General features: G+C 35.6%; 1 pseudogene; it reads right to left on the bottom strand.

Moving 5' to 3' along the window:
• Positions 1 to 1,452: 1,452 nt before the first annotated feature.
• On the bottom strand, positions 1,453 to 3,734 carry LOC133688900 (uncharacterized; annotated as a pseudogene).
• Between the last annotated feature and the right edge of the window lie 16,880 nt (positions 3,735 to 20,614).

Raw genomic sequence — 20,614 nt, 5'->3', positions numbered from 1 at the left:
CCTGGATAACTGCAGAGAATTTATTGTCCTTGTTTTTCTGATAGATCCCTTTGACTACTGTGGTATTGCTGGTTCAATTGAAGAAGGTTGCCGTATCCACACAGGACCAAAAGGCTAGACCTCCTCAGGGAACAACCTTTTGAACAAAGTGATACGGCAAATATTGATGCTTTTGATATCGCAACCACTGTAAAGGTAATGGGAGTACAAATACATGAGCACAGCTTTTGAACAAAGTGAAGCATTAAGGACCAAAACAGAAGCAAAGTTTATGTATGCATAAGCACTCAACAGCCATCGACGTTTTATAGAGATGAAGACATAATTAGTGATAGAGAGCATCCATCAATGGACGGCATTGCAAAAGCGAATTAATATACGCCTGTATGATCATATCCAGTGGGGAACAAAATAGCCCTTTCTTTTCTTTTCCTTGAGACACATGTTACTTCATATATGATGCTATCCAGGTTTCATTTTTCGGGTCAGTATTTTTATCATCATTGTAGGGATTGGATAATGGATACTCGTGCACGCATATGTCCCTGCCCCCTGTCAAAACCAAGTGAAAATTGATATATCTGGGTTGTGCCCAGCAAATTTGAAACTATCAGCATCTCAAAACATTATTTTAGAGGATTAGGGTTTGTGTAGTGAGTGTTGAATGTCATAAGACGTTCGATTTAGGATAAGGTTCCCTCGTGCTTCAGACTAGAGCTATCAAGAGCAGCGTCTCTGAAATTTAAAGCACAAGCCTAAATATTTTCTGGTGAGAGCAGGGAAAGATATCAACTATTCTAGCAAATTATTACTACAAGAAACATGATACTACGAAACTGCATAGTGAAAAGCTGGCTCATCTCCCCATTTGGTTTGGTAGGAAAAGATATTAAATTGATGTTTTTTTAAGTGTTTTTCTATTATTTTGATGTATTTTTAATTAAAAAACAATCACCTCAGCTAGATTAAATTGCAGCTTCCAGGCTTATGCTTCCTTTCCTCTACATGATATCCGTCTTCTTTCACAGCTCGCAATAACAGAGAACTTTTCAAGATAAAAGATCTAGTTGTTCAAACTTTGGAGAAGTTTTTCTCTCCTCTGGAATACTTTTCAGCAACTCAACCTGGTTTACTATAAAGTTTACCCCCTGCTAATGCCTTGTATATGTGTGTGTGTCTTAATAATACCAAAATTTACTAGCGGGGAGATTTTCGTTCCATGAAACCCACTGGCAGTTTCATATACAGGAGAAAATCCATGGGAGAAGAAACTTGGATACTGAAAATGCAGGAGCAGAAAAGGCCCAGATCCCATGGTTTACTTCTCGATGCAACATTTGTCTCTCTCTTGCTAACCAATAAAAGAGTGTCAAGCTGACCCCAGTCCCCTTGAAAATTGCTAAATATTTGCAGCAAAATGATAGACAGTTCGATCAGTAAAGCATTTGATAATTGATGAGATAACTGGAATTTGATTTTTGATGAGATAATTGATGAGATAACTCTTGCTATAGCAATTGGAGATACAAAGTGAAAGTTCTATCATGCATGTTTCCCAAATGCCATAGAAGAGCATAACTTTTAATCTACCTCAATTTTCAAAGAAATTTCGACAACGCTGATAAAATTGCAGTGTTTATATACTATACTAGGAGGGAACGAGAAAAGAACTAATTTTCTGTAACTGAAATTCAGCTGGACGTGTTATGCAAAACATCCACGGAAAGTCATTCAAGTATAACCGTGAAGTATGGCCTATGCAGAGATTCTCGTCGTTGTTCTCAATTAAATGGTGAAGAAGCACACCTGCTGCAACACTGACATTCAAGCTCTCCACGGCCAAAAAAGAACCAAACTCTGCACTCGAGCACTCAAGATTTATTTCTTCACCTCCCACTTCATCACCTCCCACAGTTGCATCCACAGGAATGTTTCCAGGGTTCCGAACGAATTGAGTACATGATCTCTCTCCACTAATGGCCTCAAACCAGTGCCCTCGCTGCCCAAAACAAGGATTGTGGGTTGACCAGGCAAAACCTCATTCAGGGGAACGGCTTTTGAAGAAACAGAACCACCAAGAACTCGCCATCCATTTTCAGCTGATGATGTAAGAACTGCATCCTATTCTTGCAACACCTAAGCTCCATTAGTTCAAGTGAACCTGCACTTGCTTTGCTCACAACTCCACTCAATAGAGCTGAATTTTTTGCACATAGCACCACCCCTGAAGCCCCAAAGAAGTAAGCAGACCTGATAATTGCCCCCAGATTCTGATGATCTGTAACCTCATCCAAGGCTCTACCCAAAGAAAACCTTTTTCTTCATCGTGTAAAACAGCATCTAATTCCTGTATTTTAACCATCTCCAGTGGAGATGCATCAAGCACAAGGCCTTGATCGGGACGATTACCAACAAACATATTAAGATCATGTTGAAACTTCCTTTGTGCTTAATCCAGTTTCTTAGCCATCCACAACACTTTCTCAAACCTTTTCTTGTCCATTTTCTTCCTATTATTGCCACTCAAATCCAACCCTTCTTGAATATACAATGCATAGAATTCTCTTCTTCCAGCTGACAAAGCAGCCAAAACAGGACCCACCCCATAAACCCCTTCATCAACAATCTTCGGAACAGTCGATTCTGTAGCCTCTTTCCATGTCTTTCTTCCCCGATTCTCCTCTTATTCCACCTTTGAAACTCAGGCTTCTCAGCCCGGCCTTCCACGCCCATCATTCCTCTGAACCTATTGTTTATCTTATCCCATCTTGGATCACCAACAACCTCTAGTTCCTCTTCTGCTTCTCCTCCTTCAACACAACACTATCTTCCCTTTCATTGTAACCATAACCACTTAGCTTGTCCTTAACAACACCTACCACTCTCCTTGTACTTTCTTTATTCCCCACCGCATGACTATTATTTTTCCCAGGAACAGCTTCTGCCAAATCTTCCCAAGAAGATCGATCAGTTTCTCAGCCACTTTTTCTAATCTTTTCTTAGACTCCTCCCAAGATAAGTAGCCAGTTTCCGCAACAGTCCCTTTCTCTAACCTCTTCCCCGATTCCACCCAAGAAGGGCCACCACCGACTTTCTCCCATCTTTTCACGGATCCCGCCCCCCCCCCCCCCCCCCCCCCCCCGCGAGAAGAATGACTACTCTTTCCACTTGACCCTTTCTCCAACCCTTTTGCTTCCTTAACTTTCTTAGAATTTAACCAAGCAAGTGACTTTCCAACTCTCACCACATCACTCCCTTCACCAACTCTCTGCGAAAACAACCTAGAAAAACTTCTAGCAGAACAATGCACTACACTTCTAATTCTAAACCCGCCTGAAATACTTCTGGCTCTAGCCAACCCACCCGTTTTTATGAACTTCCACTGAAATCCAGTATCAGTTTTTGTTGGTCTCACAAAGTTGAAAACGTTATTGGATTTGTGATCAAACCCATGTGAAAGTGTTGTAAACTGGACACATAGAGGGTTTAGTGAGGGTTTTGAATGAGACGCGATTGGCAAAGACTGAGGTTTTAGACATTTGGGTTTCTCTAGCCAAGGGAAATGCTTGACCTTTTGTTAGATTAGAATACATTGTTTTCATTGAAACTCTGAAAGAATTGAAAGCAACAACAAACAATTCAAAGAGCAAATACCTGGAGGATGGATTCAACACAAAGGCTCTTTAGTGTTCAAGCCTAATAACTCCCTTTATCTCCTTCTCTCTCAGCCTCGAACATAGATAAAGCGTTATTTTTTAAAATATTTTTTATTTAAAAATATATAAAAATAATTTAAAAATTTAAAAATTAATTTTTAAAAAATATCTATTTGGGTCAGACTCTCAAACAATAATTGAGTAATAATCTTTAATATTGTTGAAATGAACTTGTATAACGATTAATTTACAATATTGTTGAAATGAACTTGTATAATGATCAACTCATTTTTCTAACGACGTAAATATTTTTCATTTTAATTACAATATGTTTGAAATTCTCTTAATTGAATTCATTTAAAGTTTTTTAATAAAATCTCATGTTTGAAACTCTCTTTAAATGTTAAAAAATAATTTCTAAACAGAATTTAATCTCTAAAAATATTACAAAAGTAAACCAAAGGTCAAAACCTTTGATTTACAATTTTAAAAAACAAAAATTTAATATTGAAACTAACTTTTCTAGAATACTCATCTAGCACTTTATTTTAAGACCTTTAAAGAAATAAGATCAAAATAATGAGAGTAATATATAAAATAAAATGAATTGAATTTTATCTCTTTCAAATACATGAATTCAATTTATTTATGAATTGAATTCAAATTAAATACTATAATTGAATTCAATTATAGTAGAGAATTGGTTCCAAACAACTTTATTTCTTTTATCGCTTATACTTATAATTTTAAAACTCGACTCGAAAATTAACATAAGCCTAACCTTATGTCCCGAGTCAAGAGAGTCAACCTAGATTTTTTAAAAGAAAATAACATTAAAATGAAGAAAAAAATTATCAGCACTCCCTCCCTAATTTTATCTCATTTCAAAAGCATTTTGGACTTACCACACAATCATAGCCATTTCCTCTCTTATCAGCTCCCATCAACTTATTCTTGGCTGCTTACCCATCTTTCTTATGTTAACTTTCAAACCTCTGCCTCTTTTCTTCACACATAAAAGCAACCAAACCCTATATCCTTATTCTCACACTTCAACAAATATTCCTTCATTTAGAGAAAAAGAGAGAATTATCCCTCTAGGAGCATACTCTCTTAACAAACACATGTCACTCTTTTTGTTTTCTTTGTTTTTCTTCCCAATAAAAATCTATAGTCGAATTATCCTTATGAGATCAAACCCAATCATCATCACCATCACATGACTTTGATCCTTATCATAATCAATGAAGGGCAAATTATTGATTTTTAGGTCACATATTAATATTTATATATTTTAATAATAACAATTGAATGAAAATGAATTAATGATATGCTTGGTTAAGAATAAATTTAAAAATGTTTTATATAAAGATCACATCAACAAGCATGAAGAACTAAATAAAAAAATAATCAATAAGTCCAAGATACAAAGCAAGTGAAGACTTAGTTAGCATGATGGGAGAATTGAACTTCTTTATTGGATAACAAATCAAGCAGATAAAAGATGGCATTTTCATCAACCAAAGAAAGTACTTCAAGGATCTAATAAACTGATTTGATATGGAACATGTCAAAGAAGCCGACACACTCGTGGGAACATCAACCAAGCTTGATATGGATGAAAATGGTAAAAACATAGACATAACCAAATATCAAGGTATGATTGGCTCACTCTTATATTTAATTGTAAATAGACCAAATATTATTTTTAGTGTTTGTCTAGGTGCATGTTTTTAAGTATGTCCTAAAGAATACCAAGTTAGTGCTATAAAATGAATTTTTTTATAATTGCATGGTACAATTAATTTAGGGTTGCGGTCTCTAAAAGGAAGTAATTTGAGTTTGAATTGCTTTTCAGATGCTGATTTTACCGGGTGTAAGGTTGATAGAAAAGGTACTAGTGCAATATGTCATTCTTTAGGATCATTACTAGTATCTTGGGCAAGTAAGAAACAAAAATTAATAACCCTATCTACAACTGAAACATAATATATATCAGCTGGTAGTAGTTGTGCACAAAACTTATGGATGACACAAACCTTAAAAGACTTTGGACTTAATATTGATTATGTATCTATTAAATGTGATAACACTAATGCAATAAATTTATCTAAGAATCCTATACAATACTCATGTACAAAACATATAGAAGTGAGACATCACTTTTTAAGAGATTACATGATGAAGGGTGATATTGTACTTGAGTTTGTAAGAACAAAACATCAATTAGTAGTTATAAAGCTTTTAGGTAAGGATCACTTTTGCTAAAAAAAAGGAGGAATTTAGACTTTATACATGCTAATGACATTTAAGGTTTTATCTTTGTGCGTATACATTATGGAAATAAGTTGAACATATTTGAGTGATAAAATCTGTACCCCTTAGCATGAAAAATCTATTTTAACTGCGAAATTCATTGTTAGTGTTGTTACACAATTTTGGACCCCACGTGTTGGAGATGGTGTATACCCATTTTGAACCGAGTGTAAGAGTGTAGCTCATGTTTGCTGGAAATTTAACAAAAGCAGAGGAGAAAGAAATATTTTTTTTTCAAAACCTGTTTGAGTTGTTTTCTACTCTTTTTATCTTCCCCTTTTGCTGCCAAAATCATCAGGTTTCTTAGACTGACCAGGGGTCTTCATAATACTAAATTCGTTCTTTCGTTATCTTGTTTTTAAGGTTGGATAAATCCTTTAGAATTTGCATTAAAAAAAACTGATTCTGTTGCTGTCGTAATTTTTTGCGTTTTTTTAACTACAAATCAGTAGGGATTTGCATCCTAGAATTAATGCATTAAATCTTTTCTAAATAGAGATGTGTTAGACTATAAGCCCCTCTAATGACCTAGAAGAGGATGAGAAAAACGGAGAGAAAAGAGCAAGAAAAACAAGCAAAAAGAAAGACGAGAAAAAATACGATAGAGAGGCAGACAATAAGTGAGAAAAACGCAGAGAATAGAGAAAGTTTCTTTCATTCGCCAGTGTTACTGTGAGGTTGGGAAGATTGACAGTAGAAGAGAAAAAAGAAAAAAAATAGCAAAATAAAGAGAAGGAAAATGCAAGAGAGGCAGGGAGTAAAAAAAATACAGGTAATAGGGGAACAAAGGGGTTTCTTTCTTTGATCCATAGAGCATTTGGTTCTCATACATCCTTTTGTCACAATGAAAGAAAAAAAAGGAGAGGAGAAAGGAGAGGCAGGCGATGAGGAAATCAGTAAAAGCAAGAGAAGAAGAACGTTCAACTCACCAGCACATCAGCTTCAACATCTTTGTTTCTTCCGTCATCTACTAGTAGCTAAGGAGGCACACATGAGTTGTCTTTCGGTCTCTGGTCATTATTTGCTGCAAAAGGATCTGCAAGTATAGGCCCCAATCTCTCTTTCTTTGTTATTTTTTTTATAGGCATTCGTTGGTCATTCAGTTGTGAAACTTTTTCTTCCCTCTGAATAATTGATTGTTGTTTAGACAAAGCCAGCACTTGTCAATTTCTTCCATGATGTTTGAGTTAGCTACTGTCCATGTAAAAAGGGTTTGTCTTTCATGTTTAGGAACTTTTACATTTAGAAACTTTCCTTTTGTTTTCCTTACATCCGCTGGAGAAGAAATCAGCCGGCCATTGTTTTTTTTTTCTTAGTGATTGCTCCAGTTTTATTTTTGTTCTTGTTGTCTGCGTGGGATGAGTTGGCTCTGATTTTTTTAAAAAAATTGCTTTAAGCTTATTATAAATCTTAGAATATATATGACGGTTGGTTAGCTTTAATTGCGATTTTTTTTTGTGTTTAATTGTGATGCTTGTCTTTCGATAAAAAAAAATTAAAATTTTTCTTATATGTTACATACGGCCAATACCCTAACATGTTTCGAACGCTTATTTTTATACAAAAAATATTGGAAGTTTCGAAAATGTGTTTTCGCATGGATTTCTTAAACATAAAAAAAATTATTTTCTTGTATTTCTAGATTTTACAACAAGGATATTGGCCAATATTCTAAAAAACATAAAAATCTTATCTTGGGGGGGATTCATCTATTATTCACCACTAATGTTTGGATAAAGAAATCTTTAAAGGACGAATATCCAAAATATTATTGGGAATAATTTGTTGTTATTCACTGTTAATATTTGGATAAAGAAACCCTGAGTGGTAAATATCCAAAATAATTTTCTAGGAATAATAAATCCTCATACATCCTTGAAAGAAGCCTTGATTATAATCAAGGACATTTCAATTTTTTTTACTCCACGGTTTACGAGCCGTGAGAATATAAATCACTAAGGCAAAAATAGGCTTTTAAAGAGCTCTAGATTTCTAAACTTTTGTCCCTCCTCTTTGCGATTTACGAGTCGCAAACTCTTGAAATACTAAGGGAAAAATGAGCTTTTGAAGCACATGGAATCTCCTTGGATTTTTATCTTAATTAATTTAGTTTGAACCAAACCTAGGAAAACAGATAGGATTAAAAAAACAACAACACCATAGCAATTATAAGGCAAACCAAACACCAAGCAGCTTACCTTAGGTAGGGCGTACTAGGGGTGCTAATACCTTCTTTTTAGGCAACCAGTCTCTTGCTTTAGAATATCTGAAAGACCAGTTAGGTTTCCTAGTGACCATAATACTAGGTGGCGACTCCTCTTTTACACAAAACAAATAACCCAAAATCAATCGAGGATTGTCGCTCCGCCGCGAGGGTGCGACAGGAAAGCGACTCCGCTGGGGACTTAGGACTAGGCTTGGTAATTTGTTTGTTTATGCTGTGTTATTGGTTTTTGTTTTCTTATATGAATGATACTTTGTTTAAAATTTTTACAATGCATCTTTACATTCTGTCATACATGATATAGTTATGCATCACTTTATTATTATTATCTTTTTTAGGGCACACACATTTAACTTTAAGTTAAGTGCGAAACTAGCAGCTTGTCTTATGACTTGAGTCAAGGTTTAAGTTTGTGTAAACCCCAACTCTTTACTGAGTGTTTAGACTGATAGTGATTGGTACACGTGTCATCCCACTATATGTTGAACCCCCATATTGCTTTTACGAGGGCGATCACTGGGACAACAAGAGACCCTTTTTTAGAGACCAGGTAGTAAACCTACCCTATATCTCACATAAAGGAACTAGAACATATCCTTAGGGTGTATGCTCCATAATATCTGTTGCGATGTCGCGGTCGCACAAATTAATTACCCTAGCTTCAAACACAACACACAAGATAGTATAGAGCAAGCAAGGGGTCGATCCCACGAGGAAGATTCAAGTTAGATTTTTATGCTAGATGATATGTAATTTGGGGGGGGTTTGGACATTATCTAGGCTAAAGTAAAAGAAAACAGAAAACTATCAAACTAAATTTAATAAAATCAGAAAATTATCAAGAGAACAAACCTTGGTCACAAGCACACATCCACCTACAGAAATCAGAACTGATCATGGAAACGAAACATCAATTTATATTCTGAATATTTATCTCTTCTTAACATTGGTTAGTTAACGGATCCGCCGTATAACTAGCCCTAACCATCAAACATCCACAGTGTCCGCACTAGTAATTTAATTAAATGGCAGCCTTAAGAACTAAATAAGTTGATTAATCAAGAAAACATAACTGTCCGCAGTCTATGTTTGATTTGATTGAATGTTCTCCCTAAGATTAATAACGTAGATCCGCCACAATTATTAAACTCAGTTGCTTCACAAGTTCATATACCACAACTCCGGTTTTGATATCAAACTTAACAATAGATTGTCTACAATAATAACTTAGAGTCCGCTCTAGCAATTAAAATAAACGATCATAGGAAAAATAAGCATAGGAGAACAAACATATTCATCATATAAACTGAAAAGAAAAGGTAAAATAAATCTCACAGTTCTTGAAATCCGAAGGTTTCCGTGTCCTTGCAACCAAGAAAAAGTGTTTAGCCTTGCATGTTTGTTGAACAACTAATCAAAAAGAAGGAAGAATGCATAATTTAGGGTTTCTTAGAGGAAGGGGGCGTTTTTCTCTCCTTGGCTGGCTGCCCCACTTCTCTTCTCTCATTCTTTTTATATCCTAGGAAACCCTAGGTCTCTATTTTACAAAATAGTCCTCCATTAAGTAGACTGTTTACATTTAAGTACTTCAATAACTATTTTCCTAAAAAAGAAGAAATAGCCTTGCATGAAATCTTCAAGCTTTGACTTAGAGGAGCTAAATTGCTGAAATAAAAACTTGGATATCGGTTTAGATGCTTCGGAACGTAATTTGAACTCGTTTCTTCACGAAACCTGTTTGCTGGCAGAATTCAGATGTCATCTTTGAAAACTCATATCTCCCTCATATGACATCGTTTTTGGCTGCAATTTTGAGAGTTTATATAAATTTGAGTCATGAATCCAACAAAATTGAGTTTGCATCAATTGGACTTCTGTAGCTCCAGATATTCAAGTTGGAATGGTCGAAGGTCAACACTGGCAGATTGCGAGATTTGACTTTGAAGGCTGCGATTTCCATGCTCTTCCTTATTTTATTTTCTTGCCTTAGATTTTCAAAAAGGTATGGATGTTACCTTTTTAATTCCACTGGAATCACTTCATTTCAACCTTTAGAGCTCACGCTCTGCACAAAACATCTACTGAAGGTCAAATCTGCCAATTATCTCCAATTTACTCCTTTTTGCATCTTTCATCCAAAAGTGCCTTCAAAACATAAAACAAAGAATATCAAGGCATTTTATATATAAAACATAGGCAAAACACTAGTTAAATGTGGGTGAAACTATTGAATAATATGGTTGCATCAATATCCTTTGCATCAAAACAAGTCTAACCCCAAGACATTTTAAATTGCAGGACTTGTGAACAAAATGGCCACCATTGCTAAATTTTCCATTATAGAATATGGGAAAAATTTTGAACTATCACAATTGACTAAAGGAGACTGCTTTAGAAGCGATGCTAAGAAACTGTCACCAATCAAGAACCTGAATTGCATTATGAATAAGGTGAACAAGTTAACGAATCACTTTCAGAATGTGGATAAGGATGCATTTTTTAGGAAATACGGACGTTTGGTGGAAATTGCAAGGGTAGAAGTTTTAAGCCCGGCTGTGCGAGCCATAGTTCATTTTTGGGATCTAGACTACCAGTGTTTTTCTTTTGAAAGCATAGACCTATGTCCCACTATGGAGGAATATGGGATGTTGACTAAGTTTCCAAAAAATCTGTATCGGATTTATTTGCCTTTGAGATCTGACAAGATCATCCCCGAACTATCAAAACTGCTCAGAATCTCCAACTTGGAAAAGTTTTTGGAAAAGAATGCTACCGGTCTAAAATAGAGGATGCTAGAAATTAAACTAGAAAAGAAGTCAGGATTAGAAAAGGAGAGATTGATTACCTTAGGCATATTTGGCCTTGTGTTGTTCCCAAGTCAGACGGGTGTAGTGAGTTTGGAAGCCGTTGCTGCTTATGTAGAGTATGAGAATACACAAATCAATCCAGTGGCTGCTATTTTAGCTGAACCATCTTAACGCTTAATCATTGTAGGAGGACCAAAAAAGGAGCAATGAGATGTTGTGTGCAGTTGTTGTATATCTGGATGGTTAGCCATATCGAAATAAAAAAACCTGCATTCAATAATTTTTGGTGGTTCACCCAAAAACCCCTGAAGTTGGTAGAAGAAGAAGAATGGGGAGATCTAGACAACCAAGGTTGGGTTGACAAATTAGAAGGTTTGGCTAATAGTGATTTCAAGTGGAGAGCCTCATAGGTAACAACAGTGAAAGTCCTAATGAGTTGTGGACAGAGACGTTGGGTGCCATTGGTGGGGATTACAGGCTATGTGAGTTATGCTCTTGCCCTGGTGGTAAGGCAACTTGGGGGCATGCAATTTATTCCAATGACTATGGAAATTGCTCAATTCTTTGGTTTGTTCAAAGATCTCATTGCACAAGAAGTTTTGGAGATCATCAAACAAGATTGGAAGCATCTGGTTTTGGTTGAGATAGAAGGTTTAAAGGATCCAAGTGCAAGTGAAGGATATGCAAGATGGAGAGACTTAGCAACTTCAGTCATGCCTTGTGTAGGAGTCAAATCTCCCCAAACTGTAGAAGAGCCTATTAAAAGGAAAAGGATCAATAATGAAGAGGAGTTGAGAAGACAAGTGGAAAAACTTCGGATAAGTTGAGCAAAAGCAGAAAAGACAAGGCAATGTTGGAAGAAATGATGCTAAAAGAAGATAAAAAGAGAGCATTTCTAGATGAGAAAATACAATCTAGAGATGCGCGAATAACAAAGCTTGAGTTAAAGCTGGGTGATGAGAAGATTGCTAGGGAAAAGTAAGAAGGAGCTAAGAGGGATGAGTTTGGATTGGATGCAAAGTTACTCTGAACTTGAAGCAATGGAGATTGACTTTAACAATTGCCAAGGAAGTGCAAAATATTACCAAGAAAAATTTGCACAAGTTCAGTTCGAACTGATGGATAGGATTGGGAAGTATGAGGATTTGAACAAGAAATATATGGAGTTGGAAAGTCGTTCGATGGGGATTGTAAAAGAAGAAAGTAAAAGGAAAGGTTTTGAGGCTGTTGAAACAGAATTAGCGGTTAAGAAGAATGAGATAAAAGTTATGAGGATAAAACTTGACAAGGATCGTGAAAATGTGAAGTATTTGGACAAGAAGCTAACAACAATGGAAAAACACAAAGATCAAATCGATGCCAACAACACTACTTTAAACAGAACCAATATGTTGCTCATAGAAAAGATGACCAAGACAAATGAGCAAATGGACGAAGCTGCTGCACATACTCGGATTATTAGAATCAATGTGCGAAATGTGGGAGGGGACATCATTCGCTATCGCCGAAGCCTAGCTGAAACCGGTGCCTTTCTAGGGAAGATTGAGAACCGCGGCTTTGCCTTTTTACCTTTGGCTAGAGAGTTTGTGGAGGAAAGGGATTAATATATTTTGTATTTCCTTTTTATTTATAAATATAATAAACTTATCGAGCATTAATGAAAAGGGCGTTGACCCATCTTCTTATGCAAAATCTGTCTCTTGGTGAATATGATTCAAGCAAATGACTTGAAAGACAGTACTCCTAGCAATGTGACAAGAGAACCTATGTTTATAAGGTGGTGGCTATTAGTCATTCACAAGAAGGCTGCATCCATACCCAATATACAAAGCATTCTCATCACAATCATGCATTTTCTTATACATCTATACACGCATCTGCAGACTAAGAAACATAGGTCCCCCTTCTAGAATCCACAACACTCGACAAAGAAAAAGGATGGAAAACAAAGAAAGGTCACAACCAGAAGTTCAGTATCAAAGAGAACTTGAAGGAGTTTGGAATGATGTGGCGCACCTGACCAGTTTGCTCGAGCAAATGTTGAGAGCAAAAGATGGAGAGGGAACGTCTACTCAACCTGATGAAGCACCACCAGCAGCTCAAATCCTCGTCGCACCTATAAACATGGGGGCAAATACACCAAATAAGCAGCATCATAATCCCACTCAGCCCATCCAAATCCCTATTACAATGGATTTAACAAACAAGGATCCATAAGACATCAGATTCTCTAATAATGTAGGGTATGATAAGTGGACTGCGCTGGAAGAAAGGCTAAGGGCAGTTAAAGGAAATGATTTATTTGACCCAATTAGGGTCGCTGAAGTATGTTTGGTGCCTAACATCGTAATTCCAAAGAAGTTCAGAGTGCCGGAGTTTGTTAAGTATACCGAAATGGAATGCCCAAAGACCCATCTTTGTTCCTACCATAACAAGAAGGCAGAAGTTATCCACGATGATAAATTGCTAATTTACTTCTTCCAGGATAGCCTGACAGGATCGGCCCTCAACTGGTATATGAGGCTGAACAACGTTAGGATCAAGAAATGGACAAATCTGGCAAATGCTTTCTTAAAACAATACAAGTTCAATCTTAAAATTGCTCTTGATAGGACCAGTTTGATTACCATGGAGAAGGGAACTCAAGAGTCCGTGAGGGCTTATGCTCAAAGGTGGCAAGACCAAACTATCAAAGTACAACCTCCACTAATAAAGACAAAGATGGTAACACTGTTTGCCAATACTATTAGGGCCCCATACTACGAACATCTTATGGGTAGCTCAGCCCAGCATTTCTATGATGTTGTGCAAATTGCTGAAAGGATTGAGCAAGGAATCCAAAGTGGGAGAATTGCAGAACCTATAGTGAAGAGGGGTTTTATTGGGAAGAAGAAGGAAATTGAGGTGAATAACCTAGAAGACAGTTACAAAGGGAAAGGTAAAAACTACCAAAACTACCAAACACTTACCTCTCAAATCACCAGCATCAACTTTTCCAAACCCTCTGTCCCAAACCAACCCTATCAAACAAAATTCCCCACCAATAACCAAAACAGTTACCAAAAGAGAGACAACCGACAACTAGAAGAACAATTACCACCTTTGCCAATAACCCTAAAGGAGTTATATGCCAAGTTGCTAAGTATTGGGAAAATAGCTCCCCTACCATTACCTCCTATACAACCGTCTTTCCCTACCTAGTACAACCCCGAGTTGACTTGTGAATACCACGCTGGTAATACGGGTCACAGCATCGAAAACTGTGTAGCTTTTAAGAAGAGGGTATCACAGCTGATCAAAATCGGATGGGTCACTTTTGAAGATTCGCCTAATATGAATTCGAACCCTCTACCCAAACATGCTGTAGGTGGTGGTGGAGTGAATACTATGGAGGTTGATAACAAAGAGAAGGTGCTAAGAGTGACCATGGCGAGGATGTATAAAATATTGGTACAATCTGGACATTTGAAGAAACCATATGAGCATTGCATGAGGGAAGATGATTTTTGCCTATTCCATAAAAAGAAAGGGCATCACATTGAAGAATGCATTAAGTTTCATCGAAAGGTTGTGAGAATGCTGACTTTAGGAGAGCTAAAGATTGAGGCTGTAAAAGATAATGAAGAGATAGAAATGATAGAGAATCAAGGGAAATGTAGAGTCCAATCAACAGCTAATGGGCTCTTAAAATTGGTATTAACTAAGCCCTTATATGCAAACAAAGTAGACTATGGAGCGATGCCTGGAGATTATAGTTATACCTCGAATATCAAAACTCATTTTCCATTGTTTCAAAATGTGATAAGTGGGCTAACTCAGAGTGGTCATTGTTTCACACTTAAAGAACTAGAGAAGCAAAGAAAGGCTAAAGGCAAGGAGGTATTGGACCTCGATAAAGAGCTTGAGGTAAATAAACCTGTGACTGAGGAAGAAATAAATGAGTTCCTGAAATTGATGAAGCATAGTGAGTATTGTATAGTGGATCAGTTGAAGAAGACCCCTGCCAAGATCTCCATCATGTCATTAATACTCAGCTTCGAGCCGCATCGTAATGCTTTGCAAAAAGTACTGAATAAGGCCTACGTACCCCAAGATATTGAACAAAAGATTATAAGAGCATCTAGTAGGGAGGATCCATTCTGCCAATTACTTATATTTCACGAAAGATAAACTTGACACTGAAGGAACGGGACATAACAAGCCCTTATATGTCACAGTCCGATGCAAAGATTGTCTCATCGGTAAAGTTCCCATCGATAACGGCTTAGCCCTTAATGTGTTATGAAGGCATATGTTGGATGAAATACTGGTAGATCCCTCATATATGCAACCCAGTGTGATGACGGCTAGAGCGTACGATGGCTCGCCAAGGCAAATGATAGGGATAATTGAGGTCGAACTAACTGTGGGTCCACAAGTCTTTCTAGTAACCCTTCAAGTGATGGATATCCACCCTTCCTATAGTATGTTATTAGGAAGGCCATGGATACATTCTGCGTGAGCTGTCACCTCCTTGCTGCATCAATGTTTGAAGTACATTGCCAATAGTGTTCTGGTTATTGTTAAGGCTGAGGAGACTATATCAATGGTAAAAAAATATGGTGGTTCTATTCATTGAAGTTGAAGATTATAAGGATGGAAACCTTTATGCATTTGAAGTTGTGAATACCGAGTGGGTGCCCGAGAACACTATGGTGAGGAAACTAGAAATCTCTGAGGCCACCAAAATGGCCACTAAAAGCTTTTTGAAGCACAAGATTCCTTTTCCATATGACATCGAGAAAGGAAGACTTGAATGGATTGATATAATCAAGCTGAAAGCTGCAGAACAGAGGTTTAGGCTTTGATATAAGCCCAAGAAATAAGATTACAAGCGAGCTACTGGTGCAAAAAGGGAGAAAAGAATGGCCAGCATTGAAGGAAGGAAACCTGAAGAAGAAAGCTTAGCCATCCCTCCAATCAGGATTTCGTTTCCAAAGGCCGCATATGTGATACAACCTGATAAGGGACATGGAAACCTTCTTCAGAAGCTTTCTTCAATGAACATAAACACTCTGGAGGAAGATCAAGTCGAGACATTGCCAAGAAGATTGAATCCAGAAGAAGGTATGAAAAGCTGCCATAATTAACCATCTACACCCTGGAAGAATTTACCGCTAAGACTTTTGTTCGAAAGCTAACCGAAGAAGAGAAGTTCCAAAATTGGGAGACCCAAGAAGCTCCATTGGTTTTCAAAATGTAATCAATAATGATTGTTGGATTATAATTTTATCTATGTTGTTTACCTTTTTCTATTTTGTTTTGTTTTTATTCATTGACAATCGAAGCTCGAGATGTCAATTGGATTTTATTTTTGTTTTTGAGCCAATCGTTTCCTTTTAATGAGAGCATGCATTTTCAAAATTCATCTTGATGTCTTACTGTGCATTTACACATCATTTCCCGCTTTTAGGAACCCTAAAAGCGAATCCTCCACAACAACACCTCCACTTTACATTGAGAATGAATAGCCAAACTTTAAAGAATACATAGTAGCGTAGAAGATGAGGAATGGGAGGAGAAAAACATATGGGAATTCATAAAATTAATAGATCAGCACGAATAGGCTTGGAGGCCTGCTAAAGAGGAACTTGAAACCATAAATGTGGGTAATGAAGAAATCAAAAGGATCTACAGGTATAGGCCCCAATCTCTCTTCCTTTGTTATTGTTTTTATAGGCATTCGTTGGTCATTCGGTTGTGAAACTTTTTCTTCCCTCTGAATAATTGATTGCTGTTTAGACAAAGCCAGCGTTTGTCCATTTTTTCCATGATGTTTGAGTTAGCTACTGTCCATGTAAAAAGGGTTTGTCTTTCATGTTTAGGAACTTTTACATTTAGAAACTTTCCTTTTGTTTTCCTTACATCCACTGGAGAAGAAATCAGCCGGCCATTGTTTTTTTTTTCTTAGTGATTGCTCTAGTTTTATTTTTGTTTTTGCTGTCTGCGTGGGATGAGTTGGCTCTGATTTTTTTAAAAAATTTCTTTAAGCTTATTATAAATCTTAGAATATATATGACGGCTGGTTAGCTTTAATTGCAATTTTTTTTGTGTTTAATTGTGATGCTTGTGTTTCGATAAAAAAAAATTAAAATTTTTCATGTATGTTGCATACGACCAATACCCTATCATGTTTGGAACGCTTATTTTTATACAAAAAATATTGGAAGTTTCGAAAATGTGTTTTCGCATGGATTTCTTAAACACAAAAATTATTTTCTTGTATTTATGGATTTTACAACATGTATGTAAAACTCCAAAGGGTATTGGCCAATATTCCAAAAAATATAAAAATTTTATCTTGGGCGGAATTCATCTATTATTCACCACTAATGTTTGGATAAAGAAATCTTTAAAGGACGAATATCCAAAATATTATTGGGAATAATTTGTTGTTATTCACTATTAATTTTTGGATAAAAAAACCCTGAGTGGTAAATATCCAAAATAATTTTCTAGGAATAATAAATCCTCACACATCCTTGAAAGAAGCATTGATTATAATCGAGGACATTTCAATTTTTTTTTACTCCACGGTTTACGAGCCGTGAGAGTATAAAACACTAAGGTAAAAATAGGCTTTTAAAGTGCTTTAGATTTCTAAACTTTTGTCCCTCCTCTTTGCGATTTACGAGTCGCAAACTCTTGAAATACTAAGGGAAAAATGAGCTTTTGAAGCACATGGAATCTCCTTGGATTTCTATCTTAATCAATTTAGTTTGAATCAAACCTAAAAAAACAGATGGGATTAAAAAAACAACAGCACCATAACAATTATAAGGCAAACCAAACACCAAGCAGCTTACCTTAGGTAGGGCGTACTAGGGGTGCTAATACCTTCCCTTTACGCAACCAGTCCCTTGCTTTAGAATATCTGAAAGACCAGTTAGGTTTTCTAGTGACCATAATACTAGGTGGCGACTCCCCTTTTACACAAAACAAATAACCCGCACGAGGGTGCGACAGTTGGTAAAGCTCTGGGATGAATCGATTGACCGGTTTGTCATACCAAATCAAACAGGTGACCGGTTGAAATAGAGAAATAGAGTATTTGCTACTGTGTGAACAATAGCATTTTAAGGTTTCAGTTAGGTTCAATTTTTAGTCTATAAGTTGGACAAAAAGGTATAATTGAACTCACGAAACATATCTAAAAGACAAAATACAAAAAAATTTGAATTTTGTGTAAACTGGTCAACTAGTTAAGATAGAGCACAAATAAATTGGCTACTGCCCAAAATTTTAGATTTTGACCCCTTTATCTCTTTGAGTTTTGGACTTGATTTTTACATGAAAAGGAACTTTTTTAATTGTATATGATAAGAAGGATCAAAAGATAAAATTAGGAAATTTCAAGGCCGAGGTTAAACCGATCGACTGTTTTAACTAACTCAATGCAACTGGTCGATCAGTTGCTCGACAGTATAAATATTATTGTCATTTTCCAACAGTGACAGAATCCTCAAAATTGAAGAACCCTAACCCCAAACTGAAACCCTACTCTCAAATAACTTAAATTCCACCAAACTAAGCTTAATTAGGGTTAATTTCTTAAAGATTCAAGCTATATGACACCTAAGAAACATTATAGAGATGCGAAATCAAAGAGAAAACAGGCAAATGATCTTGATTTTCCTTAAAGTGATATTGTAGAGAAGTTTATAATTTTTTTTGCAAATCAATCAATTATAGTTGAAAGGGGTTTAGAAAGTATGTTAAGTGATTTTGGGATTGATACAATCTTTGATTATATGGGTTGGCATAATATGTTTCATTTTAAAGAAACCTACATATCCTAAGCTTGTTAAGATGTTATTTGCAAACATGTATATCAATATAAAGCCTAGAATAGTCAGTCATTTATAAAGTAAACGAATTGAATTTAATTGTGAGACTCTAGGTAATATTTTAGGTATAAGCAATGAAGGGCTTATAGTATTTAAAGTTAAATTTATACCCACAATAAGTGATTTTGTGTATGATGAAGTTATAACATAACATATTGGTCAATTAGACTTTGCACCAGATGTTAAGATTAAGATCCAAGACTTGCTCTTATGACTTAGGCTTATTCATTGAATCATTAGAAATGACATTATAATGAAGTAACATTTATGGATATGTGCTTGATTGACTGCATGATTAAAGGTCATCAAATTAACTTATCATATTTCATGATAAAAAAATATGATCATGACACATGATAAAAATAAAAGTCTTTGCCTTATGGTCAGTGTCTCATCAAGATTTTTTAGTACTTTGAGATTTTCCTCACTGATATGGATAAGAACCCATATTCAAAGGAAATGGAAATAGACTCAAGAACCCTTAACAATATGGAATATATACTATCTAACGACAATGCTTAGGTTCCTAAAGACCAGGTTGGTGCTCATGTTAAAAAATAGCATGAGATCTAGGATGGAAGATCAAATAGCCTATATTGAGACAGATGTGAGCTATCTTTGAAACTATCGCGTGCACATCATTGCTAATCAAAAGCATATGACCGATCACTTACACGATAACAAATCTACTATGTCGATATCCACCACCCTAGGCGATTGTACCAAGAGCGTTTTCATATTTTCATGATTGTATCTTTTTATGTTTTTGTATTTTCTTTCCCTAATTGTAATGGATATTACATTTTGAACATTATAGCATGTTTGTGTATTTTATTTCTCTATTGCTTTTGGTTTATCATTCTTTCCCTATTACTTTTCATTAATTACAAAGAGGGAGAGAATTGGAAGATTTGTGATAATAGATATAAAACATAATTATATGATTAAGAGAGAGAAACATGTATGTATAGATTATTGTTAATTGTTAAAGTTTCCAAGGGATTATATTGCAAAATATAAGGGGAGATTCATCTTTTTATATCTATATGTATACATTAATTGTCATCATAAAAAATAGGAAGATTGTTAACCTTGACCTTTGAGTCATATTAATATTTATATATTTTGATGATAACAATTAAACAAAAATGGACTAATGATATGTGTAGCCGAGATTAAGTTTAAAAAGGTTTTTATAAAGATCATCAATAAGTATGAAGAAACAAATTAACAAGTCCAAGATACAAAGCAAGTGAAGACTTAGTTCTTAAGGATTCATTTTAGTGCTTATCATGTAAATCTTTATATCTTACTTGATAGAAAAAATTAAAATGAATTCATACATTTCACATTGCATGTATTATAGGATTAATATGTATCTAGTTAGTTTAAGATTCACCAGGTTTAAAACTGTTAAAACTATATTCTAAGTTGAACCGGTCGATCGCTTGTTCGTCATGAATGAACGTCTCAGAATCTATAGGAATCGGTCAACCGATTAGCTTGATCAATCTAAACCGATTTTCAACTGTCAGAGAAATAGTAACAGCTATAAAACAATTAGTTTTTGCAAAAAAAAAATGTAAAGCTTGTCTAATTGCAGAATTAGATACAAAATTTGAATACACACACACACAAACTATTTTTATCTAAAACCACCTAATAAGAATCCTTATCATGTCAATAAATAATTTCTCAACTCAAAACACTTCAAAATTAGTTAAA

Source organism: Populus nigra, chromosome 3, assembly GCF_951802175.1.
Source record: "Populus nigra chromosome 3, ddPopNigr1.1, whole genome shotgun sequence".
Lineage (NCBI taxonomy): Eukaryota > Viridiplantae > Streptophyta > Magnoliopsida > Malpighiales > Salicaceae > Populus > Populus nigra.
Note: the sequence above shows the minus strand (reverse complement) of the source record. Positions and strands in the feature narration are given on the sequence as shown.